General features: G+C 39.8%; 1 long non-coding RNA gene across 2 annotated transcripts; it reads left to right on the top strand.

The window, feature by feature from the left end:
• Nucleotides 1-17: 17 nt before the first annotated feature.
• Nucleotides 18-17,361, top strand: LOC117366012. 2 transcript variants are annotated; one of them, XR_004540481.1, is made up of 5 exons: nt 18-199; nt 8,907-8,976; nt 12,818-12,940; nt 15,024-15,071; nt 16,075-17,361. It is a non-coding gene; the product is annotated as an uncharacterized LOC117366012 (long non-coding RNA). The 2 variants fall into 2 exon arrangements; XR_004540480.1 differs by lacking the exon at nt 16,075-17,361 and having other exon boundaries at nt 28-199; nt 15,024-15,777.
• The last annotated feature ends 3,461 nt before the right edge of the window (nt 17,362-20,822 follow it).

Raw genomic sequence — 20,822 nt, 5'->3', positions numbered from 1 at the left:
CAAGGGCGCCACCTACAGCACTGGCAGACGCACTGCTGCCTACAGCAATTATATAAAAGAGGTTAAAGAGGAAGGAAAATGATAGAACAAGGACCAGCAAAATACAATCAACCCAATTATCATGCATTGATGTTCCTGCTTTTCTAGGGGAAATCCATTACAGTTCTGTGGGTGAATTTGAAACCTAAGTCGGAGCTATGTGAGTTTGGTTAATTAATGATTTTACTGATTTTGTGTACTTTATCATAGTGCTAGAACAGTGGTTCCCCAACCCTGTCCTGGAGGACCACCAGGCCAATCGGGTTTTCAGGATAGCCCTAATTAAAATGCATGGAGCGGATTTGCATGCCTGTCACTTCCATTATATGCAAATCTCTCTCAAGCATATTCATTAGGGCTGGCCTGAAAACCTGATTGGCCTGGTGGTCCTCCAGGACAGGGTTGGGGGGACCACTGTGCTAGAATACTTCATTTGTACTCATTAAATAATATGCATGCTTTAAAACTCATATAACCAAAGGGATATCTAAGTTATAATTTGAAAGACTTACTCTAGTTGTTTCAATTTATCCACAATAAGTATTTATTTTATACCTGGACGTGCAAGCTGTGCATCCTATATATACATAGGCATCCATGGTTGAGTCCTTTTATACATGGTTTATTTGTGACAACAGCTTTGTACTAGGGGCCGCTGAAAAGTTCTCAGCCCATCCAACAAAGCTGGAACTGTCTCCATCAAGGGTTATACACTTAAGTCTCCTTTTATGAAACTGCAATAGCAGTTTCTAGCGCAGGGAGCCGCGCTGAATGGCCCGCGCTGCTCCCGATGCTCATTGAGCAGACCAGCGCTAGAAACTGCTATTGCAGTTTCGTAAAAGAGGGGGTTAATCCAGTAATTTTCCACTTTTTTTCATTCCATATTTTTCCGAAGGAACAAAAAAATTGGAAAATTACTGACTTCAGTGTATAGCCCTTGATGGAGCTTTTGTTGGTTGGACTGAGAACATTTCAGCAGCCCCTCATATGGATTGTAGATATAGAGCATACACGTTGGTGATTTATAATTCTCCCCGAACACCTGTCAACTTAACCTCTTTTTGACTAGAATGCTGGCTTATATTGGATTCTACATCCAGCATTTCACCTCTCTTTTTTTAAGACTCTTATATGTGCTTTGCCCCGCTGAATCTATAACTAATGTTTGAAAACTGATCTCCATATTGCTGTGATATGAACAAAAATGGAATGGAAATACAATCAATGAGCCCTGAAAAGTGAGGAGATGGAGCTTTTCAGTCTACTCTGCTTATACATGATCATTTCTGCTTCTGATAGGTTAAATTTGCTTTGATTTCCATCTACCTTCGCATGAAAGATTAATGATTATTTTCTTTAATAGATGTTTCATATATCTCTGGTGGCCTCACTAAAAAATTTGCAAGTACCGGTAATAGAAAAAGGTTAATGTTAAGGACCGGTAATACTGATTTGCACAATTGCTTTCTAGGGTAGAAAGAGACAGTGTAGGGCATGGCTTGGAAGCCTACCATGGTGGAAGCTTAATCGTTGAGCTCTGTACCTCCGTAAAGCCTTTGATGTAATATGGTATAAAAGTTTTGTTAAATCGATCATTTTTGTGGAGTATAGATTGCCAAAATGTCCTCAGCGCGTTCAAACAAAAAATGATTCAGCATTTGTGGGAGGAAATGCGAAAAGGATTAAGGCTGATCTGCCGACTCCCTCTAGAGTGCCGCTTCCGTCGGATGATGTTACAGACAGCACAGGCATTATAGTAGAGTTGAGAACTATAATGCTGGAGGTGAAAGTGGAAGTGACCATCTTAGCAAAGAAAATGGAAATTGCCAATGCTCGGGTGGTGCACCTTGAAACTCAAATTGAAAAAGCTGAGGAAACTTTGCTGCAGTATAAGACAAATCATCAATAAATTCAACGCCTGGAAAGAAGAATTGAAAATATGGAGAACAGGTCCAGACGTAATAATTTGAGAGTTTTAAATTTACCGGAGGGCTTGAAGGGGAAAGATGCAATTTCTTTTTTAGAGGGAATTATACCTAGATTAGTACCATTAAGCCCTCGATTTCCATTAGAGATAGAGCGGGCTCATAGAATCCCTGTAAAGTCAAATACACAAGAGATTCCAAGGCCGTTGATATTTAGAGTTATGAGGTATCAGCAGGCTATAGAAATTTTGAATTTGGCTAAAGCCAATAATGAAATAAAATATAAAGGGGCAAAATTAATTTTCATCCCTGATTTTGCTAAAGCCATGGCAGAAAAACAGAAAAAATTTCTACAACTAAGACCTAAACTAAAGGAGTTAGGAGCAAGGTACGGTCTCATGTACCCTGCAATAATGAGGATTATGATGGATAATAAGACTTGCCAATTTAAGGAACCAGAAGAGCTTATAGAGCTCCTGAACCAACAAAAAGAACCAATGAATATGTGATAATATTCATGAAAAAAAAAAAGAATTTTATACAGATAAAGAATGGATATGAGGCATTATTTGAGGGCAAGAAACTTATGAGGTGGTTTGAGAGAAGATCATTAAAATGCCAGAGTGTTGATGGACAATATTAATTGAAAATTCAGCTTTGAGACTGATCGGCAAACAGTGTGAGCAGGCTGGTTTGAGATGTATAAAGTTAAGTTGTGCAGTTATTCTACATATTGGATCTGTGATCAATTGGAAATGTCTTATCTTCAGTATCTGAAGAACGGCATGGTTTTTACCAGCGCTTTTAATGAATGCAAGGAGATATCATCTTTAAGGAGAAAGATAGCTAAAGATTTTGTACCGGAAATATACTGATAAAATATAATGAAAACGAGTGTTCCTTGCTGAAGCAAATCTCTTTAAGTCTTATGTTTGGTATCTGAGGAGCGGCATGGTTTTAACTGCGTTTTTAATGGTTGCCAAGAAATGTCATCAGTAAGAATTCGTACCGGAGACATACTGATAAAATATAATGTAAACAAGGATCATCAGTGGGTCAGACCTCATTGAACGAGTGTTCCTTGCTTAAGTGAATTGTCAAAGTATATTGGATATGATGTGCTTTAGTTATAAAGTGGAAGTACATAGGGATATAGAAATAAGAAAATTTGAGAAGTGAAATACTGAAGCACAATTAAGTTGTTTGGCTGCATATAGATGGAGAGTTCATTTGAAAATTTAACTTAATGTATGGGGTTTTTGATTGAGATATTTTATAATAAGAATAAAAATGTTCAAATGTCTCTTTCTATAGAATTTTAAATAGCGGTGGGATATTGGGAATGTATGTATACAAAGTTTTGGTTTAAAATTGATGGGATTTTGAATAACAATTTATTTATTAAAGGAAATGGATTTTATAACATATTTATATAATACATGATGCAATTTAGTTTTTTAATTAAGATAATTTATATTCATTATTAGAGTAGAGTATGTATAATGTTATTTGTACTAAGTATTGCGATGAGATATGTTATGTAATTTGGGATGATTTGCTGAAAAGGATATTTTACATTTTTATAGAACAGAAAAGGGATGTAATTGTTGGTTTAAGTTAATTCATATTATAAAAGGGATTATTTTATATTACTGTAATTAATTAAAAATGAGATGAGGTTTTCGAGTTATGATAGATAGGGGTAAGGGTATGATTTATAATGAATTTAGGTAAGGGTGGAAGAGAAATAATTAATTCATAAACGATCTTAAACAATTAGTAATTGGAAATAGTTTGTAAGGAGGCTAATTAACCTATCTGTTAAGGGTTATATTATTTTTAAATAGGTTCAAATAAGTGTTGTATTAATATTATTTCTTCGTATTAAATTTATAATATGAATTTGAATAATATGATATTTTACATTGGAAATTTCATGATATTAATTGGAATATTTCTATTACTACAATTAATTAAAAGTGGAATGAAGTTTCCAAGATAAAATGGATAGGGGTAAAGGTAGGAATTTATAATTATAATGAATTTGGATAGGGGTGGAAGGGAATTAAGTAAGTCATAAATGTTTTTAAATAATTAGCATTTGGAAATAGGAGTTAGGGAGATTAATTAACCTGTCTGTTAAGGGTTATATTATTTTTAATATGTTCAATTAAGTATTAATAATAATAATAATAACAGTTTATATACCGCAGGACCGTGAAGTTCTATGCAGTTTACAATGATTAGAAATGTTACAGATTGAGTGAATAAACAAAGTTACAGAAGGAATGAATAAACAAAGTACAGACTTAGCGATTGGTGGTTCTTGCGGTCGTTTAAGGACTAAGCTTGAATAGGTTGGTTTCCTAAGTATTTCAGGAATAGATGTGTTTTCAGGCGTTTCCTGAATTCTTCATAGGTAGTAGGCACAAGCAATTGTTCAAGGTCTTTACCCCATAATGCTGCTTGATGTGCAAGAAGATGTTGATGATAACTTTTAAATTTACAACCTCTAACCGGTGGAGAAACGAAGTTCAGGTGTGAGCTTCGCTTGTGTCTGTTGGTTGTGAAAGAGAAAAGGTCTGTTATGTATTTAGGGGCTAAGCTATATAGTACCTTGAAGCAAAACAACCAAACTTGAATTTCACATGTGCCTCCATCAGTAGCCAGTGTAAAAGTCAATAGCAAGGGTTAGAAGGAAAAGTGTGCCTTTTTGCAGATGATACCAAGATTTGTAACAGAGTAGAAACCGAAGAGGGAGTGGAAAAATATGAAAAAGGATCTACAAAAGTTAGAGGCAACTAAAATTCAATGCAAAGAAATGCAGAGTAATGCATTTGGGGATTAATAATAGGAAGGAACCGTATATGCTGGGAGGAGAGAAGCTGATATGCATGGATGGAGAGAGGGACCTTGGGGTGATAGTGTCCGAAGATCTAAAGGCGAAAAAACAGTGTGACAAGGCAGTGGCTGCTGCCAGAAGGATGCTGGGCTGCATAAAGAGAGGCGTAGTCAGTAGAAGGAAGAAGGTGTTGATGCCCCTGTACAGGTCATTGGTAAGGCCCCACTTGGAGTATTGTGTTCAGTTTTGGAGACCGTATCTGGCGAAGGACATAAGAAGACTTGAGGTGGTCCAGAGGAGGGCGACGAAAATGATAGGAGACTTGCGCCAGAAGACGTATGAGGAGAGATTGGAAGCCCTGAATATGTATACCCTAGAGGAAAGGAGAGACAGGGGAGATATGATTCAGACGTTCAAATACTTGAACAAAATATTTTCCAGAGAAAGGAAAATGGTAAAACCAGAGGACATAATTTGAGGTTGAGGGGTGGTAGATTCAGGGGCAATGTTAGGAAATTCTACTTTACGGAGAGGGTAGTGGATGCCTGAAATGCGCTCCCGAGAGAGGTGGTGGAGAGTAAAACTGTGACTGAGTTCAAAGAAGCGTGGGATGAACTCAGAGGATTTAGAATCAGAAAATAATATTAAATATTGAACTAAGGCCAGTACTGGGCAGACTTGCACGGTCTGTGTCTGTATATGGCCGTTTGGTGGAGGATGGGCTGGGAAGGGCTTCAATGGCTGGGAGGGTGTAGATGGGCTGGAGTAAGTCTGAACAGAGATTTCGGCAGTTGGAACCCAAGCACAGTACTGGGTAAAGCTTTGGATTCTTGCCCAGAAATAGCTAAGAAGAAAAAATTAAAAAAATTTAAATTGAATCAGTTTGGGCAGACTGGATGGACCATTCGGGTCTTTATCTGCCGTCATCTACTATGTTACTATGTTACGTGATCAAACTTCTTCAGTCCACAAAGTAGTCTAACCGCTGTATTTTGAACTAGTTGCAATCGCCACATGTACTTCTGGGGGAGTGCCAAGTAGGCGATGTTACAATAATCGAGTTGACTCAGAATAAGGGATTGTACTAGAACTCGAAATGATGAGGCATCGAAGTAAGCTCTGATGGACCGAAGTTTCCAGAGGGTGTGAAAGATTTTTCTGATCAAGGAGTCTACCTGGTCTTTCATGGTCAGGTTCTGGTCCAGTGTTACACCCAATATCTTCATAAGAACATAAGAAGTTGCCTCCACTGGGTCAGACCAGAGGTCCATCTCGCCCAGCGGTCTGCTCCCGCGGTGGCCCATCAGGTCCGCGACCTGTGAAGTGGTTTATGACCACTTCTATAACCTACCTCAAGTTCTATCTGTACCCCTCTATCCCCTTATCCTCCAGGAACCTATCCAAACCTTCCTTGAACCCCTGTACCGAGTTCTGGCCTATCACTTCCTCCGGAAGTGCGTTCCATGTGTCCACCACCCTCTGGGTAAAAAAGAACTTCCTAGCATTTGTTCTAAACCTCTCCCCTTTCAATTTCTCTGAGTGCCCCCTAGTGCTTGTGGCTCCCAACAGTTTGAAGAATCTGTCTTTATTTACTTTCTCTATGCCCTTTAGGATTCTGAAGGGGTTGAATGGGATAACTAAGGCTATTGATGCACATTGGTGCTTTAGTGTTGAGTGGGTATGGCGCTGCTATGAAAAATTTTGTTTTCTGAGTTTAGTTTTAGTCTGAATTCGGTCATCCATTGCTCCATCCGATTTAATACTTCTGTTGCTTTGGGAGTGACTTCTGAGACAGAGTTGGTGAATGGGATAATTATCGTTAAGTCGTCAGCATAGCTAAATAGTTTTATCCCCAGCTGGGATAGCTGTGCACCCAATGAGGACATGTAAACATTGAAGAGCAAAGGGGATAGCGGTGATTCATGTGGCACGCCAGATGGATTATTCCATGCATCTGAGAGATCATGATTAAAACGGACTTGGTATGTGCGTGATATAAGGAAACCTCGAAACCAGTTCAGTACTTCTCTGATTCTGATTGCGTCTAGGCATTGTAACAGTTTTCCATGATTAATATGATATTATAAAATGGGAAATTCTTTTAGATAAGGTTTAGGGGGGAGCTTTGGGGTTTAGTCTCACATGAACACTTCCAAGCAGTCAAGATTTGCAAAGGGGGGACAATTGGATAGGGAGAAGGTACGTTATTTATTTATTGGCTAAAAGGGGAATTATTGGGATTATGTTTTAGAATGTCAGTGCATTAAAATTAATAATTATTGTTAAGTTTTTTTCTTTAAATGTTAATGGCCTCAATCATCCTATTAAAAGAAAGAAGACTTAGTTTCTTAAAGAAACAAGAAGCTGATATATATTACATTCAGGAAACTCACCTTTCAGCAATTGAATCATCAAAGTTAGAAGGAGGTTGGGTGAAACAATGTTTTTATGCACCGGCCATGGGTAAAAAAGCAGGGGTAGCTATTTTAATAAATAAGAAATGTTCTGCAAGTTTTAGATTAATTTCTGCAGATATTTTAGGAAGATGGGTTCAAGTGGGCATGAGCTTAGGGAATGATACCTTGACGCTTGTTAATGTTTACGCATCTAATTCAAATCAAATGGAGGTTTTTAAATCTCTTCAGCAGTTGATTTTACCACTGGCTACATCTAAATTGATTATGGCTGGGGATTTCAATGCGGTTATGGATCCTTTGGTTAATAAAAAACTAAATAGAATAATGAAATTATTAGGTTTGGATAATCTAGGTCAATCTTGTGGATTGAAAGATATGGAGGATATTACATTTTAATGCTCAGGAATTTTTGTTTTGTTCTCAGGTACACAAATCTTTTTCAAGAATAGATTATTTTTTGTGTTGGATACTTTAATTCAGCAAGTCACAAGAGCTGTCATTGATCCGATTATTTTTTTGGATCATGGAGGAGTATGGATTGAATTTCAAATGACAAATCAAGATTATAGTAAACCTGTTTGGAGGTTTAATAATGCTCTGCTAGCTGAAGATAACTTTATTGAAGAATTACAACTAAAAATGAATGAATATTTTCAATTCAATGCTTCAGAGGAAATTTCCTTAGAAACTTTGTGGGATGCTTTTAAAGCTAGCATGAGAGTGCACATTATTTCATTTTCAGCCTATACAAGGAAAAAACTTAAATTGGAGTTCTCTAGTTTGGAAAAAAAAGATTACAGATTTAGAATTAAAATTGGTACAAAATATGTTGCAGGATTTATTAAAAAAACAAGTACAAATATAATGAGATTTCCTCTAGAATGGCTAGGAAAGAGTTATTTTATCAGCAGGCATCGTATTATGGTAATTCGAATAAGGCAGGAAGAATGTTAGCTAACTACCTTAAAGCAAAGAAAAAGTGGTACAAATTTATATCTGGATTTATGAATAAAAAACCAAAGAATGGTCTTCGGGATATTTGGAGCATTGAGATTAAGCATCAAATTACTGCATCTCAAGGGCCACGAATTTGGTCTTGGAGGATGAGATGTACAATGTCTGCATCTATGAGACAAACTTGGTTTTTTCTGTTGCATTGAGCATTTTGAACCCCGGTGTGTTTACAAAAATTAGATTGCTCTAAGTTTAATAGATGTTGGCACTGTCATCTTGAAGCTGGTACATTGGATCATTTATTGTTTTATTGTCCTCTAATACATAGCTTTTGGAAATCTATTTGGGGTCAAGTTAATAATTTGCTTGAGAATCCAGTAGCGCTTTCATATGATATGATATTATTTGGTACATCAATGAGGACAAAGAGCCAAATACCCTCTAAAAACAATAAATTTTTACTCAATGACAGGAGTTGCCATTACGAGAAATTAGAAAAATTATGATAGACTAAGTTATAGCTTTTGTTGTAATTCATTGTGCCATATCTTTAAAATGAAAGAGTATTAGCTATTCAGCAGGGACGTCTTAAAATGTTTAATGATGTTTGGGAGCCATTAACAAAATATTGTATGGATTGATTATAACTAATAATTTATTTTTTCCCCTTTTATTTATTAAAGTACAGGGTGGGTTTATGTTAATGATATCTTCTTATATTTTCAATAGAAGCATCGGTCTTCGAATGGAGACTCCTTCTCTTATTCCAACCATTCTAGGTCATCAGTGTAAAAATAATGTGAGTATCCTTTCCTTCTTACGTTCGACTAACCAGATAATTACTCCCATAGCATAGCATGATCCCTCTTCAAATAATAACTCCACGAACTATTCAAACTAAAATCGGCTTACTTAATATGCGTTCTCTGAAAACTAAATACCACCTTCTCAAAGACCTAATAATTCAAAACTCTTTAGATTTATTATGCTTAACTGAAACTTGGCTTGTTAAGGGAGATGAAGCATACCTCTCTTATGCTTGTCCATCTGGATATTCTTTTTGTTATAATCACCGACACCACAAATGTGGAGGCGGGTTAGCAATTATTTTCCGTGAATCGTTGTCTTTAATCACTGAATATTCCCCAACTAACTCTCCTATTGAATTTCTTCAATTCACAATAAATATTAAACCAAAAATAGATGTTGTTCTTCTCTATTTGCCTCTGCCGATTACCCAAGATAATCTTACACAATTACAATCTCTACTATTTGACTTTGGCTCCTCCTCTATTAATCCTCTAATCCTCGGATATTTTAATATCCACTTCGACGATGTTAACAACAATCACACTATAGAAATTTCATCCTTCTTTAACTATTTGGACTTATGTCCTTTTCTTACTTTCCCCACTCATCAAGCTGGTCATACTTTGGACATGGTTTTAATCCCCAATTCTGCTTCTACTAATTATTCGATTGGTCCTAGCTTCCCTGTTCCATGGACTGATCATCATTTATCTCAATATCTTATTCAAGTCATCTTCCCGAGGTCCATTTAGCTCAAAGGACCATTATAACTAGGGACCTGAGAAAATTATCTTCGGAACTGATTTCCTCCGTTTTTCAACTTGAACTCTCCGCTTTCAAAACCAATTCTCTAGAAGATTCCTTACTACAATGGAATACAGCTATAAAAGATCTATTAGATGTACTAGCACCGACTCAGTAAAAAACTCTCTCCACACGGAAAACAAAAAATCCCTGGTTCTCAGCAGAGCAGAACATCTTAAAAAAACAACTTTGCTCCCTAGAACGCAGGTGGAGACACAAAAAATCCCCCGCTAATCTAGAAAAATTCAAAGATCATTCAAAACTATATAAAGCAAAAATCAATGAGGCAAAAAAGGAATACTTCTCAAAACTTATAGCAAGGCCCGCAACTCCTCTGTTCTTTATTCCATCTTAAAATCTATAACTCCTAATTCCAAGAGGCAACATAAAAAAAACAGCAACCTACCAACAGCACAGGAACTTGCAAACTATTTTACAGAAAATATCAATACCTTCAGGTCAAATTTTACCTCCCAACAGGATATCAGTCCAGCTACTGAACATTCCAACACTATGTCATGGTCCTCAAAATGTTCCCAATTCAATTTACCTAGCCTTGAAAAAATTGCCTCCCTAATTAAGACTATCAATACTAAAGGCTCCCATACAGAAGTCATTCCACCCATCATTTTAAAACAATACTTTTCAATATTTGGTCCATTTATCCTTGCATTAATTACCACAAGTCTTCAACAAAGTAATATGCCATTAATCTGGAAGGAATCTATTATTCATCCTATCATTAAAGAACATGACATTAGGTCTGTGGTCCAATCAAACTACAGGCCAATTGCCAACATCCCTTTTCTTGCAAAACTTACGGAGAAGGTGGTCTTCAATCAAATATCTGAGTTTATTGAAAAAACTAACATTCTGCACCCTAATCAAACTGGTTTCAGACAGTATCATTCTACAGAACATTCTCTCATTGGCATGTCCACCTCAATACTATATTACTTAGACCATCACAAATCAATTCTTCTCATTTCCTTAGATCTTTCATCAGCCTTCGATACCATTGATCACAGAAAGACTACAGTCCATTGGTATCACCAACCAGGTTCTTTCCTGGTTTAGATCATACTTTACCAATCGCTCATCGACAGTAGTCTTTAACAACAGTACCTCAGAGCGATTTTTAGTCACCCATGGTGTTCCCCAAAGGTCTATTCTTTCACCTCTACTGTTTAATATCTTTCTAGCTCCATTACTAACCTTATGCCAATCCATCGGCTTTAACGTTTTTGCTTATGCAGATGATATTCAGCTGCTTCACCAGTTAGATTCTAATAATCCCCTTGAAGCAACAGTTATCAGTAAGAAACTTGAAATGATCCATCAATGGCTGGAAGTAAATAAATTGGCCCTCAACGTAAATAAATCTAATCTCATGCTCTTTCCTTGGAAAGAAGATCTTAAACTGACTTCCCATTTCTATTAAAGGATCTACTCTACAATTGACCAACAGTATTAAGATTTTAGGGGTTACTTTTGACTGCAAACTCACTTTTCATGAACATATCAGTAATTCGTTCTATTTCTAAATTTCTATACCCTAAATCATTGAATATAATAATTCATTCGTTGGTGATCTCAAAGCTTGATTATTGTAACGCATTGTTCAAAGAAATTACTTTAAAAGAAATTCATTGCCTGCAGATTGTTCAAAACGCCTCAATAAAACTTATAAGGAACGCAAAAAAATTTGATCACGTGTCACCCCTACTCAAGGAAGCACATTGGCTCCGGTGGCACATCGTATAACTTATAAATTATGTCTTTTGACTTTAAAATCCCTTCTTTACAAAGCACCAGCCTTTATCCATAGATTATTGATCCCTTATTCTCCCCTTAGATCACTCACAACTACTGACCAGCATCTCCTGACAGTTCCTATTTTAAAAACCATAAATACACGGCGACAAAATATCTTCTCCGTTACGGCCCCCCAATTATGGAATCTACTTCCTAAATACTTGCGCGAAAAAATGGATCTGGAAAGATTTAAGAACAATTTAAAGTGCTTTCTTTTTAAAGATGCATTTGACAATGAATAAAACTAGTTCCAGTTTATTAACCTGACAACAGATTAGGATCGGGAGCTTTATATCAGCCCAGGCTCCGTTTCCTTTGTGGTTTTTTGTTTTTCCCCTCCCTAATGTCCTTCTCCCTATATGTTTTCTTTACTATTCATAACTTGTATTTCTTATCCTTCTTCCCTTCTATTGTCCTGTCTTGTAAGTCATGTTTATATAATTTTGTCTCCCTTTGATTATGTAACTCAATATTTTTATTTTCTGTACATCGCTTAGAAATTGATATACGGTAAGTGATTAATCAAATATGCAATAAACTTGAAACTTGAGCTAAAATGTTATTAATATTTATAATGAAGGGAGGGAGGGTTTTTATTATGAATCAATCTATGTTAGATTAATAAGTGATATTAAAGTGTATATGATTGTATTTGGAATCACTTGTTTAAAAATAAATAAATAATTTATTTTTATTTTTATTTTTTTTTTAAAGAAAGAGACAATGTACACACACAAAAAAACAACCTCTAGTACACCAAAGTTAAAGTTATATTAATGAAGGAATTTCTCCCTTTGCCTTTCCAAGATTTTAGTTGTCAAATTCTTCCCCTCTCAAGTAGACCACATGATGCTCTGTAGGGTAACGAGGAGGCCATTTCCGTTTCCGCTCTCCAAGTTACCACGTGACGCTATGCTAGGTAAAAAGGCTGTTTCTGCTTCAGGTTTGTTCTTTTTCTCCGTGTCTGGGTTGTTGAGGGGTAGAGGTTCGTTAATACTATTGTGATGGGGGACAGGTGGCGAAAGGCATGAGGAAGCTCAAGGCTAGGGCTTGGAGTGGTCTCAGGAGAGGGGCTGAGATGAGCTTGGAAGAACCGGTAAAGGTGGGCTCCGCTGCCACCACATGCACTGAACTTAGGTGCTTAGCATCTTCTAACAATGGAAGTAAAAAAGCTTGTTGTGAGTAACTAGTAACTCATTTCTCTTTTCTAGGTAACCCATTGGTGTTACAATGCAGATCTTTGTGAAGACCTTTACAGGGAAGACTATAACCCTTGAGGTTGAGTCCATTGACACCATTGAGAATGTGAAAGCCAAAATCCAAGATAAGGAAAGGTAATAGATTGCCCATGTTGGCATTTTCAACTAGCTTACATTTAATCCACTGCAGAAAAGTCTTTCTTGGAAATATTTGTTTTGCCTGCTCTTTTAATCAGTTTGCCTTCTTGTATCCTAATAATGTTTGGGACTTTCGTGCTGTAGGAAGTTCTTCTTCTTACATGTCTCCTTTCAATATTTTTTTCTTTTATCCATGTCTACTATTAATCATTTCTATAGAGCTACTAGACATATGCAGAGCTGTACATATTCTTTGCAGGTACTTCAAAGGAAACCTGACTGCTTTTTCCTTAAATACAATACAGTACCTCTTATATCACGCAATTTTCAACAGGGAATCATTGCAGCTTACAGGAAGATTGAGTTACATTTGTGATATAGTGTTATTGATAAGCAAGTTTTATATTGCCAGGTTAGTTTAAGGATGGCAGTTTGTGGGATGAAGAGGGCTGGGAAGAGTTGAGTCTACTGGGTGAAGAGATGTCTTTAATCTTTTCCTGAATAGTCAATGTGTGGGTAGTCGTCACAGATAGGCAAGTAGACTGTTCCAGATATGTGGTCCTAGGAACTCGAAGATGGAGTTAAACATCCTCTTCCGACGTACTCCTTGAGAAGATGGAAACAATGTCTTAAATCGCCGTGTGGTCCTTGAATTAAGGAAGGTGTGTGAGACTGGCATGCTGGCCACTAGTATGCTGGAGTTTTCTCTGAATATAAACTTGTGAATCATACAGGCTTATAGGGCTCCTTTTACGAAGCCGCGTTAGTGGTTTAACATGTGTAATAGCGTACGTTAATTTGCCGGCCGCGCTAGCCGCTACCACCTCCTCTTGAGCAGGCGGTAGTTTTTCGGCTAGTGCAGGGGTTAGCACATGCTATAAATGTGCGTGCAATAAAGTCGCTAACGCGGCTTCGTAAAAGGAGCTCATAGTGATGCAGGAGGATTCTAGGTCATCTTTTTTTTCCAATAAAAAATTTGAATTATTTTTTTTAACCTCAGGCTGTTTTGATGGTAATAATTTACTAAAAGTCTAGGAATTCTTTTAGAGAAAAATTTATATTTTTGTGTACATCATAAAGTGTAGAGTCCATGTGTAAGTATGACTGTTATTTTCCTCAGATATTCCTCCTGACCAGCAGCGCCTTATTTTTGCTGGCAAACAGCTGGAAGATGGTCATACCCTGAGTGACTACAACATCCAGAAAGATGTGCTCATCTAAAACTTATTTGGTTTAATTTTGAGAGCATAAACTTGAAGGCTCTATTCCTACTTCTTAAATAAATGCATATTTAAAGACAAGTTGAAATTGAATTACTTTTCATTTTGGGTATGCCTATTTCACATAATGAGGCCTTAATTAAGCTTCAAAATGGCATATTGTAGTTATAGGGATGACTTGTTTTTGCTATAGCATTCAGAACTAATGTTTAGTATAGTTTTAACTTTAACTACTAAAGCAGACAAATTAATATTTTAAAACACGAGTAAATACTGTTCTGTATAGAAATAGAAAGAAAATATGAAAGATCATTATAAAGACAAATACCTCCTCCCGAATTACAGTTCGTAGAAAGCTTGGAGAAAAACATTTAGGCCCATATGCACAAAACTCCAACACCATGGTAAAAAAATACCATGATGAGAGCATTTTTCCTTTTATCAGCACAATAGCATGCAAATTAAATGCATGCTATTCATGCGGAGCATTGCTGGTAAAAGGGGGAGGAAATGTCTGGCGCTTGTTCAGAAGAGCAATTGCTAGCACAGCTTCTCCTGCCTGTCCTGTCAAAAAAAAGAAAAAAGGAGCAGTCCCTGCTCTCCCTGCCTGCCAGTTCAGCTGATTGGGGCAGGGGAATCCAGGATCAGCTGAGCTGGTAGGAATCTCAGGGAGTCCTGCTGGCTCAGCTGATCAGGGATTCTCCTTTTCAGTCAAGTGTGTTCTCTAGTTACTTTGTTATGTCTTTCTCACCAATAGCATGGGTTTCTAATAAGCTGAGTTCAGTGGCCTCCTCTGCCACGATGTACTGACAATAATAATAATAAACCCTTTTTTCTATTTTTCTTTACCCTGTTTACAGGTGCTTCTGTCTGTGCTGTATACAGAAGGTAACAATGTATTCTGAGAGGTGGGGGCTCACACATTCCCTGCAGTAGACGTGCCTTATGAATTATTCATGCAGCTTCATACAGTTTGTGTGAGAACGGATTTGACCCAAACATACAGGCAGTGTCAGTGACTTGTTCCTGACAAAAGTTCTTTATTCCCTTCAAGTTTCAACGGACTTTGCAGAGAATGACACAGGGACAGAATTTGTCCAAAGACCCCAGATCACAGCAGTGTCATTCTTTGGCCAATTAATTCTTTAACTAATAACAGCAATGCTTAGTTTGCTAGCAGAGATGGAAAACCTCAAGGCAGTTTTGATTTATCTTGGGTTTTTTTCACTGTAACTGCCTATCTCCCAGTCAGTATAAACTCATTGAACATGTAGTCCATAATATTACCAGGCTGGACTCTGATTCTTTGAACAAGTTACTTTAATATCAAACTTAAGAAATAAACAAACAGTTCAATTATTCTTAAGGATTTCTTCTTCCACAGAATCTACACTCAGCCAGCACCTCCTACAGTTAGGCAAGCTGAGAATTTATATCATATATTTTGTGAAGTAGTAATACTGTGTTCTAGCTTCTCTCACTAAAATGCCTAGCAGATTTATAGCTAATAGCTGTAAGACTAGCAGATTCAAAGGTGTAAAGTAGATGGGAACAATGCTTTTCCTATTTCCCTATGCTAGCTAAGATGGAGTCTAAACAGTTTGTATAAGAGAAAACAAGCAAGGGGGGTGGGGGAGGGAGACAGTATCAGCCCACCAGGGATACAGCAGTGCACTTTGGGAGCTTGTATTAAAGCCATAAACCTTATTCACAACTATTGCCACTTACCATCACCATAACATAGGAAGCATTCCTGCTCCACCGAGTCCATTTGACAAGGACAAACATGCTAAAGATTCATCTGTCATAGGGGATAATTTTTTTCCTGTTTATCTTCTCTATAGCTTTGCATGCATGAGTTTGCGTCTACTTCTGCTGATCCTAGATATCAATATAGCCTTTCCATTACAGGTGTTATGCCCGACTTCATCCTCGTGCAGTAAATTGTCACAAGAAGTGTGGCCACACCAATAACCTACAGTCGAAGAAGATCAAATAAACACCTCAGGCTTTGTACTTATGTTTTTGTCAATATAACTCTGAAATAGTTGTTCTTTTTAATATGTTATGCAGAATTGCTATGGTGAAGAATGAACTTGCTCAATAAATACCATAGCTGTTAGGGCTATGGTATTTTTATTTGGGTTAAGTGAACATGTGACAAGCGGGCATCAGCTCCGCCCACCCACACTGCAGCATTTCGCCCCTCGCAATGATAGGGCGCTAGCTCACTCAGCCATGATTATAGGGGGATGGTTGTCCCTTTTTAAGGCAGAGTAGGCCGCCATCACTTCTGATCGATGGGTGCTGGATATTATTCAAGGCTACAAATTAGAGTTCTCCTCTCCTATCATAGACATTTGCTTGGAGCCCCCATATTCAGCGCTAGCCAAGAGGGAGGTGGTCTGAGGGACACTGGAGTCCTTGATTGAATTGGGGGCAGTGGTTGCCGTGCCTCTGGTAGAGTGTGAACAGGGGAATTATTCCATTTATTTTGTCATTCTGAAGAAAGGGGGCATTTTCCATCGAGTAATTCACCTGAAAAAGGTCAACGACTTATCTCAAAGTCAGCACTTTTGCATGGAAATGGGATGGTTGGTCATGGCAACAGTACAACCAGGAGAGTTCCCAACAGCCCTGGATCTCATAAAAAGCCTATTTATATATTCCAATTTGGCCTACACATCCACGTTTTCCATGCTTTGCTGTCCTGAGTCAGCATTTTCTGTTTGCCAGCATTTTCATGCCCTTTGGCCTTGCCACAGCTCCTCGCACTTTCTCCAAGTTAATGGTAATGGTGGCAGCATACCTAAAGCAAAGAGGCATTCCGGTACACCCCTACTTGGACAACTGGCTCATTGAAGCTCCGTCAGTGCAAGAGAGTCAGCAGGCAACAGAACAAACTAAAACTAGAAAAAGATACCGGAAAGTTCAAGAAAGGGATAAAGAACATCCTCTTCATAGACTACTTTAGCCAATAAAACAACATAGAGGAGGCAAAACGAAGTGTTTTAAGAAGTTTGAGAACTTGGGGGGGGAGGGAAATCAGGAAATCCAAGATGGCCACCACAGCAGCATTTTGGTATCATAACACAGCTTTAAAACCCTTCAGGGTTGGCCAAAATTCATTAAAAATAGGATTTTAAGGGGTGAGGAACATGGCTCTAGCTGTAGAAACAATAACAGTTTTCAGATCTCCCTGCCCCTGATTTTCCCCACAGACTGTCACAGCCTGTACTCACAGAGTGAGTAGCTGGAACTGGAGGGATTTTCTGCCTGAAGTCACAGGTCAGCTGTCACGTCGAGATCTTCAAGCTGACAGTCAGATCTCAGTCAGACTGAACCTCTACCTCCCCCTCCCCCAGGCTGCAGCAAATGCCGAAAAGAGAAGGTGGGTAAACCACAGCCAGCACCGTGAGTCCCAAAAGACAGTATTGATGCCTAAAATCTGCGCTCAAGCTCCTGGCCAATTCAAGGAAGCGAGCAAATGCTGACGGCCTGGACCTGTGAGCTCCACAAATATTCAGCAGGCTGGCTGGACCTGGCTGAACAGGTCTCTGAAGGATGCACCTGCCAGCTGCAGCGTGCTCCTCTCCAAGCAGGCACAGCCAGTCCTGGAGCTGCAAAAAACCCGTGAACAACTGAAAAGACTGCAAAACACACTGCAAAAATAAAAAAGGGAGCAGATCAAAATGATGCCTTCATGCTTGCTTGCAAAAGGAAGAACTAAAGAGGGCAGCAGAAATCGGGGAGATGGAGGAGATGAAAAGCTGTGATTGGTACCTTCTGCCGCATGCTCGAAAGGCATGGTCACTCATCATCCTCTCTACACTAGAGGTCTGCACGGGAACGGGGATCGCGGGGATCCCGCGGGTCCCGCGGGGATCCCGCGGGTTCCCCCCCTGGCCCACGGGACTCCCACGGGGACGCCCCCTGGCCCACGGGACTCCCACGGGGATGCCCCCCTGACCCACGGGACTCCCACGGGGACGCCCCCTTGCCCACGGGACTCCCACGGGGATGAAAACAACCTACCTACCTACCTAAATTCTGGCGTCGCGTCGGGAAATAGCCATGTTGAGCAGTGAGCTCAGCACGTACACAGATGAAAGCCTTGCTTGCTGATTGGTCCGGCGGCCCCGCCCCACCGTGCCGCCGGACCAATCAGCAAGCAAGGCTTTCATCTGTGTACGTGCTGAGCTCACTGCTCAGCATGGCTATTTCCCGACGCGGGCATTAGGCTGTTTTTTGTCATTTCGGGTGGGGGATGGCAGCGGCAGCAGCAGCCTGAAAAAGAAATCATCCTGGCCGGGTTCGGTGTCATGCTCCGGAGCTTCTACAGCCTTCCTATCTCCCTCTCCCTTCTACCTGCGGCTCTCTTCGGCAACTCAGCAGCAACGAACGACACAAGCTTCTGGCGTCGGGGCCTACCCTCTGCGAGTCCCGCTTGTTTCAACTTCCTTTTTCCACAAAGGTGGGACTCGTAGAGGGAAGGCCTCGATGTCGGCAGCTTGTCTTGATCACCGCTGCTGACGAGTTGCTTAAGAGAGCCGCGGAGCAGGGGGGTGTTGCCAGGTGCAGGTAGAAGGGAGAGGGCCAGATGCAGGACTCGTGGGTGAGGGAGGAGAAGAGAGAGGGGAGAGAAACAAAAGGAAATATTTCATACTGGGCTGGGCCGGAGTGGAGGGAGGGTGGAAAGATTCTGGCTACAGGGTGCATTAACAAAGGAAAAGGGGGGAAAGCTGAAAATGGAGATAGTGACACAAAGAAGAGAAAGGGTAAGCAGGACCTTCTGAATAAGGATAGAGATACAGAGGGAACATGAAGAGGAGGTGAAATAGAGACATAGAAGTAATGCTGAAAAAGTGTGTGTGTGGGGGGGGGGGGAGATAAAGACATTGAAAGGGCAAATGGTGAATATGGGGTAAAGACAAGGACAGAGACAAATGAAGATTCTGAAAAAGTGGTGAGATAGGGATATAGGTGAGATGGACACAAAGAAGGGTGATGCTGGAAAATAGGTGGAATGGTAATTCTGACAGACACAGAAGGGAAATGCTGGATCAAGGAGAGATGGGGCTCAGGCTGGATGGAATGAGGAGAAATGCCTTGTTGGCCCGGAACTTCCTCTCCTACGTCAGAATTGACGTCAGGGAGCGGAATGCTGGTCAGCGCAACGCTTCTGCAGGGAAAGCTTGGGACAGCGGTGGCTTGGGGACTATTCCCCGATGGCGGTGGCAGCAAACCGAGTGGCTTGGGGGAGGGCACGGAGAAAGAAAGAAAGGGGGCAGACAGAGAGACAGAAAGAAGGGGGAACAGGGAGACAGAAAGAAAAAGTTGGGGGAGAGAATGAGGTCTGGAGGAGAGGAAACATACAGGAGGCTGAAAGAAAGGAAGAAAGATTGGATGCACAGTCAGAAGAAGAAAGTGCAACCAGAGACTCATGAAATCACCAAACAGCAAAGATAGGAAAAATGATTTTATTTTCAATTTAGTGATCAAAATGTGTCTGTTTTGAGAATTTATATCTGCTGTCTATATTTTGCACTATGGCTCCCTTTTACTAAACCGCAATATTGTTTTTTAGCGCAGGGAGCCTATGAGCATTGAGAGCAGCGCGAGGCATTCAGCGTAACTCCCTGTGCTAAAACCTACTATTGTGGTTTAGTAAAAAGGGAGGGGGTGTATTTGTCTATTTTTGTATTTTGTTACCGAGGTGACATTGCATAGAGTCATCTGCCTTGGGAAATGTATATGGCAGATATCTTTGTTTTGTGTTCAAAAGAAAAGGAAATGCATTTCTGGTTTTATTTCTACAGTGTTGAAGTACTTGTTGGCCCTTGCTGTGACTGGTGGGGATCCCCAAGCACCGCCAGCAGAGGACCTCCTCTAGAGATGGTCAGAACTCCCCTCCACCAAGCGCAGCAGTCGCTGGCAGCATCCATGAGCCACTGAGGTGCCAGCATCTGTGACTCAGGGACGCTACTGCTGCCTGCCAAGCTTGGCAAAAGGGACCCCAGGCCAACTGCAAAGGAAGTCCTCAGCTGACAGTTTGTGGGTTCTCATCAGCTGAGTATTTATATTTTATATTTACATTAGAGGTTCTGGTAGAAACCCATTTACAAAGTATGTATTCTTCCCAATTAATATTTCCAAATTAATAGTCTCTTTGCTTATTTGTAAATGGGTCTCTACCAGAGCCTTTAATTCAGTAGCATAATTAAATAAAATAACTATTTCTGAAGTTTATAGGGAAGGATGGTGACGGAGGGGATTCCTCGCGGGGATGGGTGGGGACGGAGGGGATTCCTCGCGGGGACGGGTGGGGACGGAGGGGATTCCTCGCGGGGACGGGTGGGGACGGAGGGATTCCTCACGGGGACGGGTGGGGACGGAGGGATTCCTCACGGGGACGGGTGGGGATGGGTGGGATTTTGGCGGGGACGGGTGGGGACGGGTGGGATTTCTGTCCCCGCGCAACTCTCTACTCTACACATCCACATTTAGGGAAGTTAGAGAGATTTAAACTAAAAGCATATCTATATTCCAAATAGAAATCCTATAATCTAGAACAGTAATCTAAATAGTCTTAACCCAATTTAAATCTGTGAGGAAACCTTTTCCAACTAAAAAGCTTCCAGATGAGCTGGGTCCAAGAA

The sequence above is a fragment of the Geotrypetes seraphini genome, chromosome 8 (assembly GCF_902459505.1).
Source record: "Geotrypetes seraphini chromosome 8, aGeoSer1.1, whole genome shotgun sequence".
Classification (NCBI taxonomy): Eukaryota; Metazoa; Chordata; class Amphibia; order Gymnophiona; family Dermophiidae; genus Geotrypetes; species Geotrypetes seraphini.
This window is presented reverse-complemented; position numbering and strand designations above follow the sequence as displayed.